Genomic DNA, 11,411 nt, shown 5'->3' on the forward strand with positions numbered 1-11,411 from the left:
CTTAAATTTTTATTAAATAATGTAGATTAAATAAAATTAGTTGAAATTTAGTTCATATATAGTTTTAAATAAATATATTATAATATGTAAACTAATTATCATTTATCAATATGAAAATTAATTGAAACAGGAAGTGAGCTTTGATTCTAAACTACACTAATTTAATATTAGTATTAACTAGCTTTTTTAATTTCAAATTAAAATTTAGCAACACTATTTTAGTTCTGTTCGCAGCTTATTTTTTTTTGAAGAACAACTTATTTTTAAAGCTATGACAATCTCAAACTAAGCATAAAACAACTTTAAACATGGTTGAGTTTGAAAAGTTGGAACTTAAATACAATTTAAATTTAATTTCAAGAATTTTTCCTTTAAAAATTTTGTGTAATAAAGTGTTCTTTTTTGTGATGGAAGCACGGGGAAATTATAGTAGTAAATAAACAAACTAATGATAATGCAATCCCCGTGCCCTAATCTGAGGTAGAGAGAATAATATATATAGAAAGGACTGATACCAGGAGTCTAAAAACAATTGGATACAAAATAACAACAAATATAAGGACTGAAAGCTAAATAACATAAATCACTAATATATAATAGCATCCCCCGCAAGCTAGTGGTTCTTGTTAAGAACAGTGAGCTTGGTACAAACACCAATAAATTGAGAAGATGGTAATGCCTTTGTCATAATGTTCACGAGCTAGTCTTACGAAGGAATGAAGTGAAAGAGCAACTCTTCCACGAATAAAACGATCATCAGTTTGAATGTGCTACGTTTGATTGTGGAGAATAAGATTGGCACGATGTATGTGACACTCAAATTGTAACAATCCGACCCCTTAGGACTTAACTTAGGTCGTTACTAAAATACATGCATGCATGGAGCTTAAAACGACACTCTTTTATGGTGAAATAAATGCTAAATAGATAAGGGGAGTCCAAAAGTCCTCTATTAAATGCAAATATTAAAACAATGAAAGGGTACCCATAAATCATAAAGGTTAATAAATAAGTATGAAAAACAATTCTCAATAATAAGTTTCAAACATCAAACTGAAAATTTAGCAAAAACATGAAGGAAATCTAAGTCCTATGAGCGAAAGCATAAAAACTAGTCCCAGTTGCTCGATCACGGATTCCGCTTGTTATTCGCCGGTGCATCCCTACTCTTACCTGAAAGAGCAACATGAGAAAGAATGAGTATAAAATACTCGATAAGTAACTCCACCACTGAGGTCAGGCTAGACATCTGCTCTAGTCCTCATGGGACACATATACACATGAAACAAAAAGGAGACTGAGTTCTATCCTACTGTAGTTAAGTATACCACTACCTCTGGTGAATCCCGAAAGAAATACAATTTGGTGAATCTCGAAGGAGACACAAACTGGTGGATCCCGAAGGGAACACAAACTGGTGAATCCCGAAGGGAACACAAACTGGTGAATCCCGAAGGGAACACAAACTGGTGAATCCCGAAGGGAACACAAACTGGTGAATCCCGAAGGAAACACAAACTGGTGAATCCCGAAGGAAACACAAACTGGTGAATCCCGAAGGAAACACAAAACTGGTGAATCCCGAAGGAAACACAAACTGGTGAATCCCGAAGGAAACACAAACTGGTGAATCCCGAAGGAAACACAAAATCTAATGGACATCTAACTAATCAGTAAGGACCCTTGCACAGTCTCAACAGCTATATAAATCTATGACATACATATATACCTCAACATCATGGCTCTACAACATACACATATACCTTAACATCATGGCTCTACAACATACACATATACCTCAACATCACCAGATCAAATACAACCATATGGAATCACATACCATCTCATGCTAGCATTCAAGTGTCCATGTGCACAAATAAATATTTCAGATCTCATACCAGAATATACATTGGTCATACTATACTATCAGTCTATCATGTTGTCATTCTGCCATAACATTCATTTATCATGCTAGCATACATCTAATGTCTGACCCGTGGACAGTTCCAGTAGTAAGATTACTTACCTTGAAGTCAAGTTCAGATATTAATCCAAGCTAATGCTCTCCAACAAAATAAATCTTAAATTAAGTCCCCTAATACAGACATAATACTAAATTTCAGTCTTTGGAATTAGGACACAACATACAAATTTAATCAGACGGTCACCAAAACTTACCCAAACGAAACTCGCAAGATTTCGACTCCAAAAATTTTCTCTCAGCAAAATTTAAAACTCATACCAAAACGCCAATCTGAATATGATTTTACTCCCAAATTAGTAACTTAATTTTTATAGGTACCTTTAACCCACTACTCACCCAAACTTAACAATTCCTGACGAAAAATCAATCTCCCAACGACCCCAAAATCCTCTGAATCTCGCTTCTGAAAGTCCAAACATAACGGATCTTAACCAAAATTATTCCAAAACAAACCACACTCAAACTTCTAGGAAAACAACTAAAACTAAAATCTTACTCAAAAGAGATGTGACAGCAACCGCGACGACGGTAGGAGCTGGGCGGCACCGGACGAAGAAGCGGCATTGGACGACTGGACGGATCAGCAATGGCACCGAACCCACGAACGACGGAGGACGCGCACGACCTTAGATCTGGCACCCGCGGACGGCTGAGAGTTGACGACGACCGACGCAGCGTGAGCGGAGGCGTACGAAACTCCAGTGCGAAGAGTCAGCGGCGAGGAGAGGCGTGGAAACGCGACTAAGAAGGGAGAGATCGCACAGTTTGGGTCGCCGATGCTCGCGGACGACACCGTTAGGCGAGGTGCGCAGAGGAGGTCGGTCGGGAGACGGCGTTGAGCGGCTTGAAGGGCGCGGCGGCTAGGGTTTATACGAAAATGGGGAGGGGCGGATTGTATAAAAGGAAGAAGAAGAAGAGGGAGATTTTGATTTTTATATAAAAAAAAATAATAATATTATTATCAAACTAACAAAAAAGGATATAAAATAAGCTTCCTTTTATTCCCTTCATTATTCCATTTTATTTCATTAACTTCCTTTCTTTCCCAAAAATGAAAATAAAACCTGCCAATACTTTCTAAATTGAACAATTTTGTAAGATCCAAAAATTAAATTCCAGCACTTACACTTGAACTCCAAAATTTCAAAAATGTCCTCCACTAACAAAAATGATTGAAATTACATTAATACGAAAGAAAAAAAAAAGGGATGTTACACAAATGATCATATAGGAGAATAAGAGGGGGCACGGGACAACACACCAATTTCAAATAACACAGACTTGACCCGAATAAGTTCAGTTGTGGCATTCGACATTCCTCAATACTTCGATTCAACACTAGAGCGAAAAACAACATATTGTTTAGAAGATTTTGAGGAGATTAAATTAGAACCAAGAAGAATGCAAAATCCACTAGTGCTTCTACGATCATCCGGGCAATGAGCCCATCTACATCTGTGTAACGAGTGAGAGCCTGATGAAACTATTAAGTAAGATCTAAACCAAGTGAAGAAGAGCCTTTTAGGTACCTTAAGAGATGCTTGACACCCTGCATACGGGTTTTCATTGGAGCATTGAGAAATTGCCCAGGTTATTAATAGAATAACTGATGTTGGGTTTTGTTAGAGTGCAATACTGAAGAGCACCAACAAAACTATGATAAGTTGAGGGATCGTTGAAGGGTGATCCATCATTAAGGGACAATTGTTCACCAGCAACCATAGGCATTGCAATTGGTTTACAATCCACCATTGCTCGTTTCAAAAGATCTGAGATGGATTTGGATTGAGATAAATGCATCAAACTCGGTTAAGATAAAAAGTTAAATGGCCAAAAAATAAGAAATAGGGCTAAATCTTTAAGAGAGAAAGACACATTCAAAGTAGAGATAAAATATTGTATAAGAGAAGGCACATTACCACTAACTAAAATATCAACCACACAAATAAGAAAGATAACTATAAACTGCTCATCCTTGTAAATGAACACGGATGTATCCACCTTGGATCCACTAAAACCCCATCTGATCAAGCATGTGCTCAGCTTTGAAAACTAAACTCTTGGACTTTAATTAAAATCATACAGTGACTTATGTAATTTCAAGACATAGACATGATGGACTCACTAAGAAAGCTAGTAGGTTGTTTCATGAAAACCTCTTCTTATAGATCCCCATTTAGGAATGAATTTTGCACATCTAATTGATGCACATTAGGAATGAATTTTGCACATCTAATTGATGCATATGCTAATTATAGGAAACAACAAGAGAGAAAACTATTCGAATAGTTGCTGGTTTATAACCGAACTAAACAACTCAAAATAATCAATGCCAAAAACTTGAGAATAACCTGTGTTACAAGGCAAGCTTTATACCGTTCGACTTCACTATTGGGTTTGAGCTTTACTCTGAAACCTCATTTTCAATCTATGACCTTTCTATGCGGTGGCAAAGGAACCAGAGACCAAGTTTTGTTTCTCAACAAAGTTTCAATCTCATCAATCATATCTTGTTTCCAGCATGGGCCAGCAAGAGCAAGCTTGTAAGAGTACGATTCAAACGGAATAGAGGGAAAATAGGTGGTGGTGGAAAGAGCTTTAGGCTTGAAAATGCCAAGTTTAGATCTAGAAATCATGGGATGTTAATTGAAAAGGGGTAGTTAAAGAGCTGGGCAAGGAGATGGGTTATGAGCAGCTGACTCATTTTCAATAGAAAGGAATAGCTAAACCAATCCAGCTGGCTGGTCAATCTCAAAGATCTTATCAGCCAATAAACCAAAGACGGACAACCACGATCCTGACCTTACCAGCGCTGGAGGTTTACTAATAAATGAATCCCTAAAGCCCGCTTTCTTTTCTGATAAAATCAACCAAGCCTAACCAGTCACAATATGCAGTTGATATTGATTGAGTTTGAGGGACTTTTGTTGACTGAATCCATCCATAAACCTAGACCCCGACAACCTATGTGACCAAAGTGTCACGAAAACATCCAAAGGTCATTTTTAGGTTCTTAAGTCGGTGAGTAAAGAGGAGCACGTAGGAATGTTAACCACTACATAAATAAGCCACTTGTGGATGAGAGAAAAAGCGAGGGAATGAGAAGAAGGAGATAAGTTGTGAGTAAGACAGATGGACTTATGGGAATATGAGATTAATGGTAGGGAAGGAGAGGCAACTGGAGAAGAAGTGTTGGAATGGGAATATAGTGGTAGGTTAATGGCAGCTGAAGGTTGAGGAGTAGAAATAGGTAAAGTGGCAGTGGAGGGAGCAAGAATGGATGAAGAAAAGGGGAGAGATGTACCTGATGTTGGAGGATGAGCAACGGTGGTAGGCAAGGAAACTGATAGTACTATAATAGATGGAAGAGGAAGTAGAGAACAAAGTTCTAAAGTACCGTGTGAAAATGGAGAAGGTACACTCTGTGTAGGAGTAGAAAATGGAAAAGTAAACTCATTTACACGATGAGACATAAAAATTTTCCATTTGTTTTGTCAAGGCAGAGATATCCTTTATGAGAAGGACTATAACCAAGAAATGTACATTCACGTGATCCAAACTATAATTTATGATCATTAAAAGATCTAAGAAAGGGGAAGCAAGCACAACCAAAGTTAGTAATGTGTAATCGGGATGCTTTTGATAGAGTAAAAAATAAGGAGTCGAATTTGAGATTACAATGGAAGAAATCAAGTGAATAGCTGTTTGGAATGCATAAAACCAATGTTTCTTAGGAAGAGATGAGTGAGCCAAAAGAGAGAGACCAACTTCAACAACATGGAGGTTCTTTCTCTCAATTCTACCATTTTGCTGAGGAGTGTAAGGATAGGAGATACGGTGGTGAATACCATTTGATAAAAGAAGAGGAATTAAAGGCTTAAACTCAGTGCCTCCATCAGTTTGAAGAGTGAGAATTTTAAGATTAAATTGAGCTTCAATCGTTGGTTTGACTTTAGTAAAATAAGACAATGTTTCATCCTTAGTTTTAAGTAGATACAACCAGGTAAACTTGATGTAATCATCCATAAATAGTAGAAAATAATGAGCTCCATTGATTGACAAAACTGGACCCTAAATATCAAAGTACACAAGTTGACATCGCCGACTGGACTTAGACTTTGATAATGAAAGGGTAGCCTGTGACTCTTTGCCATTTGACAGATATTACAAAACAATGTATAGCTATTTGTACGAACTTTCAAATTACAATTACTCAAAACTAAATTAATTAAATACTGTGAAGGATGACAAAGACGATAATGCCAAAGAGATGAATCCTATAACATCGAGCCAAATAGAGTTGGATTGTTGATGTGGATAGAAGAAAGAGTAGCAGAGGTGGACAATCGGTAGAGACCAACACGAAGCTGTTCCTGAAGAAGAAGCTTCTTGGTAATTTGATCATTCACAAGAAAGTAAGAGGGATAAAATTTTAAAAAAGGCACAATTATCATAACACAACTTGGAAATACTTATGAGATCGTGAGATAAGGCAGGGGCATGTATAACAGTGTTTAAGTGAAGATCGATGGTTTTTTTTTGACACTTAATCTCAAATTAATTAAATAATATTTCGATGATAGTAAATGTGCTCTTATTCACTAATGATTTGAGTTTTTTTTTTTTTGAAGAGTTTATTATGTAGAGCTTGAGTTTGGAACTTATTACAATCTTTATCATAGTAGAACTTGCACTTGCCGAAGACTAAATGTAGTCTCGAGTTTGGGACGAACCAGTATATTTTTGGTATTGTTTTTTTTTTCTCTCCTCTTAATTTTTTTGATATTTTATAATCATTAACCGATTTTGACTCTAACCTATGGAAGTGGGAATTTTAGATATAATTTAGTCTATGCATTTAATTTATATCTTTGTATAAAATTTCAATTAGTGGTATCACAACTTTTGGTTCAGGAGTCATGAGATCATCAGAGCCAAGAGGTTTATAGGGAATCACGAGGTTTGATGGAAAAATTTTTGAGTATTGGAAGATGCAGGTAAGGATTTCTTGACTAACAAGAAATTGCATAAGACATTAAAGAAGAGACCGAAAGGGTTGTCAAATGAAGATTGGGAGAACCTAAATGAAGAAGTAGTTGCAATCATCAGGATGTGTCTTTTAATAAATATTGTTTGTCTTATAGTGAATGAGACCAATGCAATGAAGTTGATGGAAGTGCTTACAAATAGGTATGAGAAACCATCTGCCAATAGTAAGGTTTATCTTCTTAAGAAGTATTTCAACATGCAAATGGTTGAGAATGCTTCTGTTAATTCCTATATTAATGAGGTTACCACTTTAATTAATTAGTTAAAACGTGTTAAGATAAAATTTACTAAAGAGGTGTATGCTATTCAATTATTAATGTCTTTACCTGATAGTTGGAAGATCATGAAAACTGCAGTATCTAATTCAATTAAGGATAACACATTAAAGTTTTCAGGGATTTATGATTTAGTTATATATGAAGAAATTCTAAGAAGGACGGTAGTAAATAATCTGTTGTAGGTGTAGTTTTAGCCGTGACTAAAGGTAAATGCATGCTCATGCGTCATATAATATAAATGTTATAATATATGTTTGCATGCATTAATAACATAGTCATACATCATGTATATTATAAGAGTTATAATGTATAGTTTGGATGTATGTATGAATGTTATATTTTATTTTCATTACTTTAGTATATAATTATTATGTATGATAGTAATGAAAATTAAAATTCAGATTGCATGAAGCATGACACTACTTTAGGTAATGTTATAAATGTTATAATTTTAGTAAGTATGTCATTGTATGCAATATTTGCTTTTAATTTATTTCATTCAAATTTTATAATTGTTATAAATTTCAATGAAATTCAAAATTAAAATCAATAATAAAGAGTTGCATGCTAACTTAAGTTAAAATCATTTTTAAATAGTTTAAAATATGATTTACCTTAAACTTAAATTAACAATATTTCTAATAAGATTAGAAATAAGCTTAGTCTTTTTAATAAGTTTAATGGGGATTAATTAGTTTTCAATAAAAGATTGAAGTTGTAGCAAATGTATCTATAAGGGACCTTTGTCTAAGGTCAGTTCTGTCTAGGTTGAGGTATTTAAGTTGTCGAAAACGGAACACCCCTACCTGGAAATTTACCTGGAAAGTGAATTAGATAGATTTGCTACAAGCATGCAATTTTTTATTAAAGTTTATTAAAATGTTTAATGAACAATAATCAAAGTTGTTTAACTATCCAAAGTAAATGTTACTATTCGGAAAATTTAAACGATCACCTAGTAAAATAAAGTAACTATATTTTTCTAAGTTAAATTAACCTTAGGTAAAACAATCAGTGAGAGGAAAACGAGGTATACAATACTTCATTGTTCCTATCACGTTCATCCTTCAGACACCGTGAGACCTATACTCGACCTCGAGGCATATTTTCTTATGTCCCCCTAGGGGTGGTGTTTGTATAAGTCAATAACAAGGTGAATGGAGAGAGTGTTTATAGTAAGTGGGAGCAGGATGTGTGTCAACACATCCCACAGTCTTTCTCATTAGTTTGTAGAAAATTTTCATGCTCGGCTTTGAGACACTTGTGCTTGTGTTCCCTTAAGGATGGAATTTGCATGAATTTTTACTCAAAATCCAGAAATGGATAGGGTTGCTTTAGTTTTTGCCCCAATTGGTTTTTCCCTAAAGCTGACACATTGGGGGTGGAACTTTAGAATCTAAAATGAGAGATTACACTTACAAGAAATTGTTAAGTTAGTTAACAATTTATGGACCAAGCAATAGTGACTACGAATTATAGGAACAAAGAGTTGTTCTGTTGTAATTATTGGTTAAGATGATCTCATTTCAGTTACAATAACCAATTGAAGGAACTCTTAACGAAGAGCATCCATGAGCGCGTTTGGATCTTTCCTATTTCATTGTGACCGAAATTACCACACACACATTCTATCAAACAGTTATGTAATTTACACTAATTAACGACATGCTTTGATAAATAAAATACAAGGGATTAAGTTCACATACCAGTTGAAGACTCTCTTCACTTCGAACTGAACGCAGTGGAAACAACCTCTACATTTTCTATCGCCTAGCAAAACAGTTAGCTACAGCAGTACGTTTGCCTACACGAACGAAAACAACATGAACAAGCACGAGCAAGTAGGAGCGAGGACGACACCACCATTTAGAGCCCTTGGTATTCTCGGAGGGAGAATCCAAAGAGTGGCCTTTGTTGAATTTGGTAGAGGAAGAAGGAATGGGTTGATCGTGTAATGATAAGCAAGTTGGAGAAGGCTATCGTAGAGCGGGTGCTTGTCGTTTAGAGAAAGCTATATGATCGTGTAAGTTTTACTAAGCGATCGTCTAGTAATAGGTAAACGATTTTTTAAAAAACACGACACGCTAGGCGATCGTGTAGAAAAGCTAAGCGATCATTTAGACGCAAGTGTGCGATCGTTTAAGCGATGAAGTGATGATTTGCAGAAATACATGTCATCTTAGGCTTTTTACTTAGAATTATGAAGGTTGTTAGGCAGAATATGCGTTTATCATGATAGGAATTCAGAAGAATATGAGCTTGCGTCGATCAACATGTTGAATATCAGCTAACCCGTTATTTTGCATTAATTATGCGTTCAATGTTCGATTTTTGTAGCTAGTGCAAGAAATGAACGCAAATGCGAAAACTGGACCATCGCATAGATGACGGCATGCGGAAAAACACTCCATCGCAAGGCAAACGCATCGATCAACGCATGGATGTTGCGGTAATCAGCCGTATGTGTCCATCGCATAGGAGTTGCGCTCGTCAAGCGATTAGGGTCATCATGTAGAGTTGCAGTATTAAGCGAATACGGTCATTGAATGATTGCGGCTGCGGGACAACACAACTAATGGGATCAACGCATGGTAGGTGGTATGAACGCATCAATGCATCTACCTCGAGAAAATCCAAAGATGATGTTGACATTTCACCTACCACGCTGTTAGTGGCAGAGGTTCAGAAAAAACGAACGCACCGAATATCAGACTCAGAGCAGTCCAATTAATGCTGTCGGTGACCCAAGCTCTATAAATAGAGGCCGAAGAGCTAAAATTCAATCATCCGGAGATTATCCCTCAATCGGAGATTTTCTCCGTGATCCAGACAAAACGCGTGAGAAGATGGCTGAGAGTTCTTCACCTCTTTCATCCATTCCGAGTGACGATCGGAGCCTTCGACCAGATCTAGATCTCGAGAGAGTCAGCTCCTATGCCCATCCATGGTACCACCGACAGCCTTGACGCACATTCGCTGGGAGCAAATCTTTGCTTCCAGTCGGTCATTTCCTTCTTTTCTTTTCCTATATTGTATTGTATGACATTTTGAAGTAAGGAATTAATACAATCTGTTTTCAATGCATTTCTTTGCTTCTTTTAACTTCATCTCATCTTCTTGCTTAGCATCTTTACTTTCATTGCAACACTTAGTGGGATTGCTTGGGTATTGCATACTTAGTCATATGGATTAGGGATATGAAGCATGTAGCAACCCACCAAGAGGTGTGCGTTGCGCGAGTGTGTGAGTAACCTTGTTTGCTTAGTGTGAAGCTGCTGCAATACTTGTCTATAGGCTAACGTATTGTTTGTCCATGAGTGAAGTCAACAATAATCAACTTCTCGGGAGGGTAAGTGGTTGGACGCATTAAGCAAGGTATGCGTTGTTCACTAGGGATAGTAATAATCTTGCGTTAACCAAGTTCATGCGTTTGTCTTGTCTTATGTTGTGCCCAACACTCCTTTAGAGCTACTCGAGAGAGAGTCTAAAGAAAGAACCTAATGACTCGAGAGAGCTAGGTTAGAATCTAGACTCGAGAGAGTAAGATTAGATCGGCATAAGCAAGAGATAGGGACTTAGAGATAAGCTCTGTTTTTCAACACTGTATCGCATGCACCCTAGGAATAGGAATGATGATATGTGGTCGCCTTGTTTGTGTATCATCGCATAGACAAGAATTAGAGGCTTATGTGTTGGCCCTATAGACACCTCTGCACATACATCGCATGCGTTCTAGCATTAGAAGCTGTAGCATTCGCACCGAGAGGTGGTTTACTATTGTATGAGTGTTGCATGATCGTATTAGTTTGCGTTGACTAGGGTTGCCCTTGCGGTCACTCTTAAAGATTGTAAAGAAAACATCTCCGCATTTTATCTATTTCCCATACATTTATTTCATGTCAAGGTTTGTCGCATCGCTACCTTTCATGCATAATTCTCATTGCGTTGTCTATTAGATAGGAGTAGGAGTAGGATTAACATAGCAACATCCCCTCCATTCTTTTATTTGCGGCGCCGCATGCACATCACCATAAACATATAGCTACAAGTCCCTGTGTCGACCTCATTACTCGAGAAACTTACGTTCATGTTATACTTGG

The 11,411-nt window shown here is 36.7% G+C and overlaps 1 long non-coding RNA gene across 2 annotated transcripts; it reads right to left on the minus strand.

Annotated features, from left to right (window-relative positions):
* Nucleotides 1-908: 908 nt before the first annotated feature.
* On the minus strand, nt 909-2,913 carry LOC120086760. Of its 2 annotated transcripts, XR_005484319.1 has the most exons (3): nt 2,481-2,913; nt 2,321-2,387; nt 909-1,173 (listed from the first exon to the last, which is right to left on the minus strand). It is a non-coding gene; the product is annotated as an uncharacterized LOC120086760 (long non-coding RNA). The 2 variants fall into 2 exon arrangements; XR_005484320.1 differs by lacking the exon at nt 2,321-2,387 and having other exon boundaries at nt 931-1,173; nt 2,481-2,909.
* Between the last annotated feature and the right edge of the window lie 8,498 nt (nt 2,914-11,411).

Source organism: Benincasa hispida, chromosome 1, assembly GCF_009727055.1.
Source record: "Benincasa hispida cultivar B227 chromosome 1, ASM972705v1, whole genome shotgun sequence".
Classification (NCBI taxonomy): domain Eukaryota; kingdom Viridiplantae; phylum Streptophyta; class Magnoliopsida; order Cucurbitales; family Cucurbitaceae; genus Benincasa; species Benincasa hispida.